The sequence below is a fragment of the Pleurodeles waltl genome, chromosome 1_2 (genome assembly GCF_031143425.1).
Source record: "Pleurodeles waltl isolate 20211129_DDA chromosome 1_2, aPleWal1.hap1.20221129, whole genome shotgun sequence".
Taxonomy (NCBI): Eukaryota; Metazoa; Chordata; class Amphibia; order Caudata; family Salamandridae; genus Pleurodeles; species Pleurodeles waltl.
In genome coordinates this window covers 303,548,547-303,563,991 of record NC_090437.1, presented here as the reverse complement: position 1 = coordinate 303,563,991, position 15,445 = coordinate 303,548,547, and positions in this window count along the sequence as shown.

Genomic DNA, 15,445 nt, shown 5'->3' with positions numbered 1-15,445 from the left:
CAAGAACAAAAGGTAATTCAGCAAGTAGATTTAAAGCCTCTCTGTGGATTTATGTTCAACTGCTCCCTCTAGTAATGTTACATGGGAACTGCAGTTTAATCACTGGATTGAGAAAGGGGCCGTCCTATGCAAATAATCTCCTCCCATGATTACTTCTGTGAGCTTCCGTTGTGATACAATGATAGGACCTTCAACATATGCTCTTCAGCAGATTTGTAAAGTTATCAAATTGCCTTAGGCTAAGGATTGTTCCACTTGAAGGCCCTCAGATAAGTACCCCACCCTCACTTAGCAGGGTACTGAATTACATGCAGTAATCCTCTATACAGAACATGGCCGTTCGTGGGCCTACTGTAAAGGCTGTATGCTAAGACTGGGATGTTTAAAATCCCATAGCACAGCAGCCATAGGTCCAGGTTATAGCAGAGGGTGGGAGTAGAAAGAGAGTGTGAGTCAGGTGATAGGGGTGGAGCAAGAAGAACAGGCAGAGAGCGACCCATATAGAGAGAGGAGGTATAAACAGATAATAGCAGGGGTGGTTGGAGAACTTAGAGGAGGAAGGGGGACATTGAGGGAGCATGGTGGGAGACCAAGAGTGGGTGGAGTCACAGAGGAAAGGCAGTGCCAGGATGCAGGAGAAGAAGCGGTGTAGGCCAGAGAGCAAGAGTGAGTGCAGGACAGGAAGCATAGTGGAGTGGGGTCACTGCTGACAAGCAAGCAGAGCGCACCCCCTCACATGCAAATGGGGTGATTACAAAGGAAGGGATTTGGTGGTGGACATCATCTTTTTATGCCCCCCCTCACTCTCAGAAGGGGTTACATTTTGGGGAGCAGTGTCAAAAGGGGCATTAGGGCCCATTATTAAGGGGTGCCAGGAGACACAGTCCTCCATTCTATAGGCTCATCAAAAACCAACAAGAACAACAGGTAATTCAGCAAGTAGATTTAAAGCCTCTCTGTGGATTTATGTTCATACTGCTCCCTCTAGTAATGTTACAAGGCAACTGCAGTTTATTCACTGGATTGAGAAAGGGGCCGTCCTATGCAAATAATCTCCTCCCATGATTACTTCTGTGAGCTTCCGTTGTGATACAATGATAGGACCTTCAACATATGCTCTTCAGCAGATTTGTAAAGTTATCAAATTGCCTTAGGCTAAGGATTGTTCCACTTGAAGGCCCTCAGATAAGTACCCCACCCTCACTTAGCAGGGTACTGAATTACATGCAGTAATCCTCTATACAGAACATGGGCGTTTGTGGGCATACTGTAAAGGCTGTATGCCAAGACTGGGATGTTTAAAATCCCATAGCATAGCAGCCATAGGTCCAGGTTATAGCAGAGGGTGGGAGTAGAAAGAGAGTGTGAGTCAGTGGTAGGGGTGGAGCAAGAAGGACAGGCAGAGAGAGACCCATATAGAGAGAGGAGGTATAGACAGATAATAGCAGGGGTGGTTGGAGAACTTAGAGGGGGAAGGGGGACATTGAGGGAGCATGGTGGGAGACCAAGAGTGGGTGGAGTCACAGAGGAAAGGCAGTGCCAGGATGCAGGAGAAGAAGCGGTGTAGGCCAGAGAGCAAGAGTGAGTGCAGGACAGGAAGCATAGTGGAGTGGGGTCACTGCTGACAAGCAAGCAGAGCCCAGCCCCTCGCATACAAATGGGGTGATTACAAAGGAAGGGATTTGGTGGTGGACATCATCTTTTTATGCCCCCCCTCACTCTCAGAAGGGGTTACATTTTGGGGAGCAGTGTCAAAAGGGGCATTAGGGTGCATTATTAAGGGGTGCCAGGAGACACAGTCCTCCATTCTATAGGCTCATCAAAAACCAACAAGAACAACAGGTAATTCAGCAAGTAGATTTAAAGCCTCTCTGTGGATTTATGTTCATACTGCTCCCTCTAGTAATGTTACAAGGCAACTGCAGTTTAATCACTGGATTGAGAAAGGGGCCGTCCTATGCAAATAATCTCCTCCCATGATTACTTCTGTGAGCTTCCGTTGTGATACAATGATAGGACCTTCAACATATGCTCTTCAGCAGATTTGTAAAGTTATCAAATTGCCTTAGGCTAAGGATTGTTCCACTTGAAGGCCCTCAGATAAGTACCCCACCCTCACTTAGCAGGGTACTGAATTACATGCAGTAATCCTCTATACAGAACATGGGCGTTCGTGGGCCTACTGTAGAAGCTGTGTGCTAAGACTGGGATGTTTAAAATCCCATAGCACAGCAGCCATAGGTCCAGGTTATAGCAGAGGGTGGGAGTAGAAAGAGAGTGTGAGTCAGGTGGTAGGGGTGGAGCAAGAAGGACAGGCAGAGAGAGACCCATATAGAGAGAGGAGGTATAGACAGATAATAGCAGGGGTGGTTGGAGAACTTAGAGGAGGAAGGGGGACATTGAGGGAGCATGGTGGGAGACCAAGAGTGGGTGGAGTCACAGAGGAAAGGCAGTGCCAGGATGCAGGAGAAGAAGTGGTGTAGGCCAGAGAGCAAGAGTGAGTGCAGGACAGGATGCATGGTGGAGTGGGGTCACTGCTGACAAGCAAGCAGAGCCCAGCCCCTCGCATACAAATGGGGTGATTACAAAGGAAGGGATTTGGTGGTGGACATCATCTTTTCATGCCCCCCCTCACTCTCAGAAGGGGTCAAATTTTGGGGAGCAGTGTCAAAAGGGGCATTAGGGTGCATTATTAAGGGGTGCCAGGAGACACAGTCCTCCATTCTAAAGGCTCATCAAAAACCAACAAGAACAAAAGGTAATTCAGCAAGTAGATTTAAAGCCTCTCTGTGGATTTATGTTCAACTGCTCCCTCTAGTAATGTTACATGGCAACTGCAGTTTAATCACTGGATTGAGAAAGGGGCCGTCCTATGCAAATAATCTCCTCCCATGATTACTTCTGTGAGCTTCCGTTGTGATACAATGATAGGACCTTCAACATATGCTCTTCAGCAGATTTGTAAAGTTATCAAATTCCCTTAGGCTAAGGATTGTTCCACTTGAAGGCCCTCAGATAAGTACCCCACCCTCACTTAGCAGGGTACTGAATTACATGCAGTAATCCTCTATACAGAACATGGCCGTTCGTGGGCCTACTGTAAAGGCTGTATGCTAAGACTGGGATGTTTAAAATCCCATAGCACAGCAGCCATAGGTCCAGGTTATAGCAGAGGGTGGGAGTAGAAAGAGAGTGTTGGTCAGGTGGTAGGGGTGGAGCAAGAAGAACAGGCAGAGAGAGACCCATATAGAGAGAGGAGGTATAGACAGATAATAGCAGGGGTGGTTGGAGAACTTAGAGGATGAAGGGGGACATTGAGGGAGCATGGTGGGAGACCAAGAGTGGGTGGAGTCACAGAGGAAAGGCAGTGCCAGGATGCAGGAGAAGAAGCGGTGTAGGCCAGAGAGCAAGAGTGAGTGCAGGACTGGAAGCATAGTGGAGTGGGGTCACTGCTGACAAGCAAGCAGAGCCCACCCCCTCACATGCAAATGGGGTGATAACAAAGGAAGGGATTTGGTGGTGGACATCATCTTTTTATGCCCCCCCTCACTCTCAGAAGGGGTTACATTTTGGGGAGCAGTGTCAAAAGGGGCATTAGGGTGCATTATTAAGGGGTGCCAGGAGACACAGTCCTCCATTCTATAGGGTCATCAAAAACCAACAAGAACAACAGGTAATTCAGCAAGTAGATTTAAAGCCTCTCTGTGGATTTATGTTCATACTGCTCCCTCTAGTAATGTTACAAGGCAACTGCAGTTTAATCACTGGATTGAGAAAGGGGCCGTCCTATGCAAATAATCTCCTCCCATGATTACTTCTGTGAGCTTCCGTTGTGATACAATGATAGGACCTTCAACATATGCTCTTCAGCAGATTTGTAAAGTTATCAAATTGCCTTAGGCTAAGGATTGTTCCACTTGAAGGCCCTCAGATAAGTACCCCACCCTCACTTAGCAGGGTACTGAATTACATGCAGTAATCCTCTATACAGAACATGGGCGTTCGTGGGCCTACTGTAGAGGCTGTGTGCTAAGACTGGGATGTTTAAAATCCCATAGCACAACAGCCTTAGGTCCAGGTTATAGCAGAGGGTGGGAGTAGAAAGAGAGTGTGAGTCAGGTGGTAGGGGTGGAGCAAGAAGGACAGGCAGAGAGAGACCCATATAGAGAGAGGAGGTATAGACAGATAATAGCCGGGGTGGTTGGGGAGCTTAGAGGAGGAAGGGGGACATTGAGGGAGCATGGTGGGAGACCAAGAGTGGGTGGAGTCACAGAGGATAGGCAGTGCCAGGATGCAGGAGAAGAAGTGGTGTAGGCCAGAGGCAAAGAGTGAGTGCAGGACAGGATGCATGGTGGAGTGGGGTCACTGCTGACAAGCAAGCAGAGCCCAGCCCCTCGCATACAAATGGGGTGATTACAAAGGAAGGGATTTGGTGGTGGACATCATCTTTTTATGCCCCCCCTCACTCTCAGAAGGGGTCAAATTTTGGGGAGCAGTGTCAAAAGGGGCATTAGGGTGCATTATTAAGGGGTGCCAGGAGACACAGTCCTCCATTCTAAAGGCTCATCAAAAACCAACAAGAACAAAAGGTAATTCAGCAAGTAGATTTAAAGCCTCTCTGTGGATTTATGTTCAACTGCTCCCTCTAGTAATGTTACATGGCAACTGCAGTTTAATCACTGGATTGAGAAAGGGGCCGTCCTATGCAAATAATCTCCTCCCATGATTACTTCTGTGAGCTTCCGTTGTGATACAATGATAGGACCTTCAACATATGCTCTTCAGCAGATTTGTAAAGTTATCAAATTGCCTTAGGCTAAGGATTGTTCCACTTGAAGGCCCTCAGATAAGTACCCCACCCTCACTTAGCAGGGTACTGAATTACATGCAGTAATCCTCTATACAGAACATGGCCGTTCGTGGGCCTACTGTAAAGGCTGTATGCTAAGACTGGGATGTTTAAAATCCCATAGCACAGCAGCCATAGGTCCAGGTTATAGCAGAGGGTGGGAGTAGAAAGAGAGTGTGAGTCAGGTGATAGGGGTGGAGCAAGAAGAACAGGCAGAGAGCGACCCATATAGAGAGAGGAGGTATAGACAGATAATAGCAGGGGTGGTTGGAGAACTTAGAGGAGGAAGGGGGACATTGAGGGAGCATGGTGGGAGACCAAGAGTGGGTGGAGTCACAGAGGAAAGGCAGTGCCAGGATGCAGGAGAAGAAGCGGTGTAGGCCAGAGAGCAAGAGTGAGTGCAGGACAGGAAGCATAGTGGAGTGGGGTCACTGCTGACAAGCAAGCAGAGCCCACCCCCTCACATGCAAATGGGGTGATTACAAAGGAAGGGATTTGGTGGTGGACATCATCTTTTTATGCCCCCCCCTCACTCTCAGAAGGGGTTACATTTTGGGGAGCAGTGTCAAAAGGGGCATTAGGGTGCATTATTAAGGGGTGCCAGGAGACACAGTCCTCCATTCTATAGGCTCATCAAAAACCAACAAGAACAACAGGTAATTCAGCAAGTAGATTTAAAGCCTCTCTGTGGATTTATGTTCATACTGCTCCCTCTAGTAATGTTACAAGGCAACTGCAGTTTAATCACTGGATTGAGAAAGGGGCCGTCCTATGCAAATAATCTCCTCCCATGATTACTTCTGTGAGCTTCCGTTGTGATACAATGATAGGACCTTCAACATATGCTCTTCAGCAGATTTGTAAAGTTATCAAATTGCCTTAGGCTAAGGATTGTTCCACTTGAAGGCCCTCAGATAAGTACCCCACCCTCACTTAGCAGGGTACTGAATTACATGCAGTAATCCTCTATACAGAACATGGGCGTTTGTGGGCCTACTGTAAAGGCTGTATGCTAAGACTGGGATGTTTAAAATCCCATAGCACAGCAGCCATAGGTCCAGGTTATAGCAGAGGGTGGGAGTAGAAAGAGAGTGTGAGTCAGGTGGTAGGGGTGGAGCAAGAAGGACAGGCAGAGAGAGACCCATATAGAGAGAGGAGGTATAAACAGATAATAGCAGGGGTGGTTGGAGAACTTAGAGGAGGAAGGGGGACATTGAGGGAGCATGGTGGGAGACCAAGAGAGAGTGGAGTCACAGAGGAAAGGCAGTGCCAGGATGCAGGAGAAGAAGTGGTGTAGGCCAGAGAGCAAGAGTGAGTGCAGGACAGGATGCATGGTGGAGTGGGGTCACTGCTGACAAGCAAGCAGAGCCCAGCCCCTCGCATACAAATGGGGTGATTACAAAGGAAGGGATTTGGTGGTGGACATCATCTTTTTATGCCCCCCCTCACTCTCAGAAGGGGTCAAATTTTGGGGAGCAGTGTCAAAAGGGGCATTAGGGTGCATTATTAAGGGGTGCCAGGAGACACAGTCCTCCATTCTAAAGGCTCATCAAAAACCAACAAGAACAAAAGGTAATTCAGCAAGTAGATTTAAAGCCTCTCTGTGGATTTATGTTCAACTGCTCCCTCTAGTAATGTTACATGGGAACTGCAGTTTAATCACTGGATTGAGAAAGGGGCCGTCCTATGCAAATAATCTCCTCCCATGATTACTTCTGTGAGCTTCCGTTGTGATACAATGATAGGACCTTCAACATATGCTCTTCAGCAGATTTGTAAAGTTATCAAATTGCCTTAGGCTAAGGATTGTTCCACTTGAAGGCCCTCAGATAAGTACCCCACCCTCACTTAGCAGGGTACTGAATTACATGCAGTAATCCTCTATACAGAACATGGCCGTTCGTGGGCCTACTGTAAAGGCTGTATGCTAAGACTGAGATGTTTAAAATCCCATAGCACAGCAGCCATAGGTCCAGGTTATAGCAGAGGGTGGGAGTAGAAAGAGAGTGTGAGTCAGGTGATAGGGGTGGAGCAAGAAGAACAGGCAGAGAGCGACCCATATAGAGAGAGGAGGTATAAACAGATAATAGCAGGGGTGGTTGGAGAACTTAGAGGAGGAAGGGGGACATTGAGGGAGCATGGTGGGAGACCAAGAGTGGGTGGAGTCACAGAGGAAAGGCAGTGCCAGGATGCAGGAGAAGAAGCGGTGTAGGCCAGAGAGCAAGAGTGAGTGCAGGACAGGAAGCATAGTGGAGTGGGGTCACTGCTGACAAGCAAGCAGAGCGCACCCCCTCACATGCAAATGGGGTGATTACAAAGGAAGGGATTTGGTGGTGGACATCATCTTTTTATGCCCCCCCTCACTCTCAGAAGGGGTTACATTTTGGGGAGCAGTGTCAAAAGGGGCATTAGGGCGCATTATTAAGGGGTGCCAGGAGACACAGTCCTCCATTCTATAGGCTCATCAAAAACCAACAAGAACAACAGGTAATTCAGCAAGTAGATTTAAAGCCTCTCTGTGGATTTATGTTCATACTGCTCCCTCTAGTAATGTTACAAGGCAACTGCAGTTTATTCACTGGATTGAGAAAGGGGCCGTCCTATGCAAATAATCTCCTCCCATGATTACTTCTGTGAGCTTCCGTTGTGATACAATGATAGGACCTTCAACATATGCTCTTCAGCAGATTTGTAAAGTTATCAAATTGCCTTAGGCTAAGGATTGTTCCACTTGAAGGCCCTCAGATAAGTACCCCACCCTCACTTAGCAGGGTACTGAATTACATGCAGTAATCCTCTATACAGAACATGGGCGTTTGTGGGCATACTGTAAAGGCTGTATGCCAAGACTGGGATGTTTAAAATCCCATAGCATAGCAGCCATAGGTCCACGTTATAGCAGAGGGTGGGAGTAGAAAGAGAGTGTGAGTCAGTGGTAGGGGTGGAGCAAGAAGGACAGGCAGAGAGAGACCCATATAGAGAGAGGAGGTATAGACAGATAATAGCAGGGGTGGTTGGAGAACTTAGAGGGGGAAGGGGGACATTGAGGGAGCATGGTGGGAGACCAAGAGTGGGTGGAGTCACAGAGGAAAGGCAGTGCCAGGATGCAGGAGAAGAAGCGGTGTAGGCCAGAGAGCAAGAGTGAGTGCAGGACAGGAAGCATAGTGGAGTGGGGTCACTGCTGACAAGCAAGCAGAGCCCAGCCCCTCGCATACAAATGGGGTGATTACAAAGGAAGGGATTTGGTGGTGGACATCATCTTTTTATGCCCCCCCTCACTCTCAGAAGGGGTTACATTTTGGGGAGCAGTGTCAAAAGGGGCATTAGGGTGCATTATTAAGGGGTGCCAGGAGACACAGTCCTCCATTCTATAGGCTCATCAAAAACCAACAAGAACAACAGGTAATTCAGCAAGTAGATTTAAAGCCTCTCTGTGGATTTATGTTCATACTGCTCCCTCTAGTAATGTTACAAGGCAACTGCAGTTTAATCACTGGATTGAGAAAGGGGCCGTCCTATGCAAATAATCTCCTCCCATGATTACTTCTGTGAGCTTCCGTTGTGATACAATGATAGGACCTTCAACATATGCTCTTCAGCAGATTTGTAAAGTTATCAAATTGCCTTAGGCTAAGGATTGTTCCACTTGAAGGCCCTCAGATAAGTACCCCACCCTCACTTAGCAGGGTACTGAATTACATGCAGTAATCCTCTATACAGAACATGGGCGTTGGTGGGCCTACTCTAAAGGCTGTGTGTTAAGACTGGGATGTTTAAAATCCCATAGCACAGCAGCCATAGGTCCAGGTTATAGCAGAGGGTGGGAGTAGAAAGAGAGTGTGAGTCAGGTGATAGGGGTGGAGCAAGAAGAACAGGCAGAGAGCGACCCATATAGAGAGAGGAGGTATAGACAGATAATAACAGGGGTGGTTGGAGAACTTAGAGGAGGAAGGTGGACATTGAGGGAGCATGGTGGGAGACCAAGAGTGGGTGGAGTCACAGAGGAAAGGCAGTGCCAGGATGCAGGAGAAGAAGCGGTGTAGGCCAGAGAGCAAGAGTGAGTGCAGGACAGGAAGCATAGTGGAGTGGGGTCACTGCTGACAAGCAAGCAGAGCGCACCCCCTCACATGCAAATGGGGTGATTACAAAGGAAGGGATTTGGTGGTGGACATCATCTTTTTATGCCCCCCCCTCACTCTCAGAAGGGGTTACATTTTGGGGAGCAGTGTCAAAAGGGGCATTAGGGTGCATTATTAAGGGGTGCCAGGAGACACAGTCCTCCATTCTATAGGCTCATCAAAAACCAACAAGAACAACAGGTAATTCAGCAAGTAGATTTAAAGCCTCTCTGTGGATTTATGTTCATACTGCTCCCTCTAGTAATGTTACAAGGCAACTGCAGTTTAATCACTGGATTGAGAAAGGGGCCGTCCTATGCAAATAATCTCCTCCCATGATTACTTCTGTGAGCTTCCGTTGTGATACAATGATAGGACCTTCAACATATGCTCTTCAGCAGATTTGTAAAGTTATCAAATTGCCTTAGGCTAAGGATTGTTCCACTTGAAGGCCCTCAGATAAGTACCCCACCCTCACTTAGCAGGGTACTGAATTACATGCAGTAATCCTCTATACAGAACATGGGCGTTTGTGGGCCTACTGTAAAGGCTGTATGCTAAGACTGGGATGTTTAAAATCCCATAGCACAGCAGCCATAGGTCCAGGATATAGCAGAGGGTGGGAGTAGAAAGAGAGTGTGAGTCAGGTGGTAGGGGTGGAGCAAGAAGGACAGGCAGAGAGAGACCCATATAGAGAGAGGAGGTATAAACAGATAATAGCAGGGGTGGTTGGAGAACTTAGAGGAGGAAGGGGGACATTGAGGGAGCATGGTGGGAGACCAAGACAGAGTGGAGTCACAGAGGAAAGGCAGTGCCAGGATGCAGGAGAAGAAGTGGTGTAGGCCAGAGAGCAAGAGTGAGTGCAGGACAGGATGCATGGTGGAGTGGGGTCACTGCTGACAAGCAAGCAGAGCCCAGCCCCTCGCATACAAATGGGGTGATTACAAAGGAAGGGATTTGGTGGTGGACATCATCTTTTTATGCCCCCCCTCACTCTCAGAAGGGGTCTAATTTTGGGGAGCAGTGTCAAAAGGGGCATTAGGGTGCATTATTAAGGGGTGCCAGGAGACACAGTCCTCCATTCTAAAGGCTCATCAAAAACCAACAAGAACAAAAGGTAATTCAGCAAGTAGATTTAAAGCCTCTCTGTGGATTTATGTTCAACTGCTCCCTCTAGTAATGTTACATGGGAACTGCAGTTTAATCACTGGATTGAGAAAGGGGCCGTCCTATGCAAATAATCTCCTCCCATGATTACTTCTGTGAGCTTCCGTTGTGATACAATGATAGGACCTTCAACATATGCTCTTCAGCAGATTTGTAAAGTTATCAAATTGCCTTAGGCTAAGGATTGTTCCACTTGAAGGCCCTCAGATAAGTACCCCACCCTCACTTAGCAGGGTACTGAATTACATGCAGTAATCCTCTATACAGAACATGGCCGTTCGTGGGCCTACTGTAAAGGCTGTATGCTAAGACTGGGATGTTTAAAATCCCATAGCACAGCAGCCATAGGTCCAGGTTATAGCAGAGGGTGGGAGTAGAAAGAGAGTGTGAGTCAGGTGATAGGGGTGGAGCAAGAAGAACAGGCAGAGAGCGACCCATATAGAGAGAGGAGGTATAAACAGATAATAGCAGGGGTGGTTGGAGAACTTAGAGGAGGAAGGGGGACATTGAGGGAGCATGGTGGGAGACCAAGAGTGGGTGGAGTCACAGAGGAAAGGCAGTGCCAGGATGCAGGAGAAGAAGCGGTGTAGGCCAGAGAGCAAGAGTGAGTGCAGGACAGGAAGCATAGTGGAGTGGGGTCACTGCTGACAAGCAAGCAGAGCGCACCCCCTCACATGCAAATGGGGTGATTACAAAGGAAGGGATTTGGTGGTGGACATCATCTTTTTATGCCCCCCCTCACTCTCAGAAGGGGTTACATTTTGGGGAGCAGTGTCAAAAGGGGCATTAGGGCGCATTATTAAGGGGTGCCAGGAGACACAGTCCTCCATTCTATAGGCTCATCAAAAACCAACAAGAACAACAGGTAATTCAGCAAGTAGATTTAAAGCCTCTCTGTGGATTTATGTTCATACTGCTCCCTCTAGTAATGTTACAAGGCAACTGCAGTTTATTCACTGGATTGAGAAAGGGGCCGTCCTATGCAAATAATCTCCTCCCATGATTACTTCTGTGAGCTTCCGTTGTGATACAATGATAGGACCTTCAACATATGCTCTTCAGCAGATTTGTAAAGTTATCAAATTGCCTTAGGCTAAGGATTGTTCCACTTGAAGGCCCTCAGATAAGTACCCCACCCTCACTTAGCAGGGTACTGAATTACATGCAGTAATCCTCTATACAGAACTTGGGCGTTTGTGGGCATACTGTAAAGGCTGTATGCCAAGACTGGGATGTTTAAAATCCCATAGCATAGCAGCCATAGGTCCAGGTTATAGCAGAGGGTGGGAGTAGAAAGAGAGTGTGAGTCAGTGGTAGGGGTGGAGCAAGAAGGACAGGCAGAGAGAGACCCATATAGAGAGAGGAGGTATAGACAGATAATAGCAGGGGTGGTTGGAGAACTTAGAGGGGGAAGGGGGACATTGAGGGAGCATGGTGGGAGACCAAGAGTGGGTGGAGTCACAGAGGAAAGGCAGTGCCAGGATGCAGGAGAAGAAGCGGTGTAGGCCAGAGAGCAAGAGTGAGTGCAGGACAGGAAGCATAGTGGAGTGGGGTCACTGCTGACAAGCAAGCAGAGCCCAGCCCCTCGCATACAAATGGGGTGATTACAAAGGAAGGGATTTGGTGGTGGACATCATCTTTTTATGCCCCCCCTCACTCTCAGAAGGGGTTACATTTTGGGGAGCAGTGTCAAAAGGGGCATTAGGGTGCATTATTAAGGGGTGCCAGGAGACACAGTCCTCCATTCTATAGGCTCATCAAAAACCAACAAGAACAACAGGTAATTCAGCAAGTAGATTTAAAGCCTCTCTGTGGATTTATGTTCATACTGCTCCCTCTAGTAATGTTACAAGGCAACTGCAGTTTAATCACTGGATTGAGAAAGGGGCCGTCCTATGCAAATAATCTCCTCCCATGATTACTTCTGTGAGCTTCCGTTGTGATACAATGATAGGACCTTCAACATATGCTCTTCAGCAGATTTGTAAAGTTATCAAATTGCCTTAGGCTAAGGATTGTTCCACTTGAAGGCCCTCAGATAAGTACCCCACCCTCACTTAGCAGGGTACTGAATTACATGCAGTAATCCTCTATACAGAACATGGGCGTTGGTGGGCCTACTCTAAAGGCTGTGTGTTAAGACTGGGATGTTTAAAATCCCATAGCACAGCAGCCATAGGTCCAGGTTATAGCAGAGGGTGGGAGTAGAAAGAGAGTGTGAGTCAGGTGATAGGGGTGGAGCAAGAAGAACAGGCAGAGAGCGACCCATATAGAGAGAGGAGGTATAGACAGATAATAGCAGGGGTGGTTGGAGAACTTAGAGGAGGAAGGGGGACATTGAGGGAGCATGGTGGGAGACCAAGAGTGGGTGGAGTCACAGAGGAAAGGCAGTGCCAGGATGCAGGAGAAGAAGCGGTGTAGGCCAGAGAGCAAGAGTGAGTGCAGGACAGGAAGCATAGTGGAGTGGGGTCACTGCTGACAAGCAAGCAGAGCCCACCCCCTCACATGCAAATGGGGTGATTACAAAGGAAGGGATTTGGTGGTGGACATCATCTTTTTATGCCCCCCCTCACTCTCAGAAGGGGTTACATTTTGGGGAGCAGTGTCAAAAGGGGCATTAGGGTGCATTATTAAGGGGTGCCAGGAGACACAGTCCTCCATTCTATAGGCTCATCAAAAACCAACAAGAACAACAGGTAATTCAGCAAGTAGATTTAAAGCCTCTCTGTGGATTTATGTTCATACTGCTCCCTCTAGTAATGTTACAAGGCAACTGCAGTTTAATCACTGGATTGAGAAAGGGGCCGTCCTATGCAAATAATCTCCTCCCATGATTACTTCTGTGAGCTTCCGTTGTGATACAATGATAGGACCTTCAACATATGCTCTTCAGCAGATTTGTAAAGTTATCAAATTGCCTTAGGCTAAGGATTGTTCCACTTGAAGGCCCTCAGATAAGTACCCCACCCTCACTTAGCAGGGTACTGAATTACATGCAGTAATCCTCTATACAGAACATGGGCGTTCGTGGGCCTACTGTAGAGGCTGTGTGCTAAGACTGGGATGTTTAAAATCCCATAGCACAGCAGCCATAGGTCCAGGTTATAGCAGAGGGTGGGAGTAGAAAGAGAGTGTGAGTCAGGTGGTAGGGGTGGAGCAAGAAGGACAGGCAGAGAGAGACCCATATAGAGAGAGGAGGTATAGACAGATAATAGCAGGGGTGGTTGGAGAACTTAGAGGAGGAAGGGGGACATTGAGGGAGCATGGTGGGAGACCAAGAGTGGGTGGAGTCACAGAGGAAAGGCAGTGCCAGGATGCAGGAGAAGAAGTGGTGTAGGCCAGAGAGCAAGAGTGAGTGCAGGACAGGATGCATGGTGGAGTGGGGTCACTGCTGACAAGCAAGCAGAGCCCAGCCCCTCGCATACAAATGGGGTGATTACAAAGGAAGGGATTTGGTGGTGGACATCATCTTTTCATGCCCCCCCTCACTCTCAGAAGGGGTCAAATTTTGGGGAGCAGTGTCAAAAGGGGCATTAGGGTGCATTATTAAGGGGTGCCAGGAGACACAGTCCTCCATTCTAAAGGCTCATCAAAAACCAACAAGAACAAAAGGTAATTCAGCAAGTAGATTTAAAGCCTCTCTGTGGATTTATGTTCAACTGCTCCCTCTAGTAATGTTACATGGCAACTGCAGTTTAATCACTGGATTGAGAAAGGGGCCGTCCTATGCAAATAATCTCCTCCCATGATTACTTCTGTGAGCTTCCGTTGTGATACAATGATAGGACCTTCAACATATGCTCTTCAGCAGATTTGTAAAGTTATCAAATTCCCTTAGGCTAAGGATTGTTCCACTTGAAGGCCCTCAGATAAGTACCCCACCCTCACTTAGCAGGGTACTGAATTACATGCAGTAATCCTCTATACAGAACATGGCCGTTCGTGGGCCTACTGTAAAGGCTGTATGCTAAGACTGGGATGTTTAAAATCCCATAGCACAGCAGCCATAGGTCCAGGTTATAGCAGAGGGTGGGAGTAGAAAGAGAGTGTTGGTCAGGTGGTAGGGGTGGAGCAAGAAGAACAGGCAGAGAGAGACCCATATAGAGGGAGGAGGTATAGACAGATAATAGCAGGGGTGGTTGGAGAACTTAGAGGATGAAGGGGGACATTGAGGGAGCATGGTGGGAGACCAAGAGTGGGTGGAGTCACAGAGGAAAGGCAGTGCCAGGATGCAGGAGAAGAAGCGGTGTAGGCCAGAGAGCAAGAGTGAGTGCAGGACAGGAAGCATAGTGGAGTGGGGTCACTGCTGACAAGCAAGCAGAGCCCACCCCCTCACATGCAAATGGGGTGATAACAAAGGAAGGGATTTGGTGGTGGACATCATCTTTTTATGCCCCCCCTCACTCTCAGAAGGGGTTACATTTTGGGGAGCAGTGTCAAAAGGGGCATTAGGGTGCATTATTAAGGGGTGCCAGGAGACACAGTCCTCCATTCTATAGGGTCATCAAAAACCAACAAGAACAACAGGTAATTCAGCAAGTAGATTTAAAGCCTCTCTGTGGATTTATGTTCATACTGCTCCCTCTAGTAATGTTACAAGGCAACTGCAGTTTAATCACTGGATTGAGAAAGGGGCCGTCCTATGCAAATAATCTCCTCCCATGATTACTTCTGTGAGCTTCCGTTGTGATACAATGATAGGACCTTCAACATATGCTCTTCAGCAGATTTGTAAAGTTATCAAATTGCCTTAGGCTAAGGATTGTTCCACTTGAAGGCCCTCAGATAAGTACCCCACCCTCACTTAGCAGGGTACTGAATTACATGCAGTAATCCTCTATACAGAACATGGGCGTTCGTGGGCCTACTGTAGAGGCTGTGTGCTAAGACTGGAATGTTTAAAATCCCATAGCACAACAGCCATAGGTCCAGGTTATAGCAGAGGGTGGGAGTAGAAAGAGAGTGTGAGTCAGGTGGTAGGGGTGGAGCAAGAAGGACAGGCAGAGAGAGACCCATATAGAGAGAGGAGGTATAGACAGATAACAGCCGGGGTGGTTGGGGAGCTTAGAGGAGGAAGGGGGACATTGAGGGAGCATGGTGGGAGACCAAGAGTGGGTGGAGTCACAGAGGAAAGGCAGTGCCAGGATGCAGGAGAAGAAGTGGTGTAGGCCAGAGGCAAAGAGTGAGTGCAGGACAGGATGCATGGTGGAGTGGGGTCACTGCTGACAAGCAAGCAGAGCCCAGCCCCTCGCATACAAATGGGGTGATTACAAAGGAAGGGATTTGGTGGTGGACATCATCTTTTTATGCC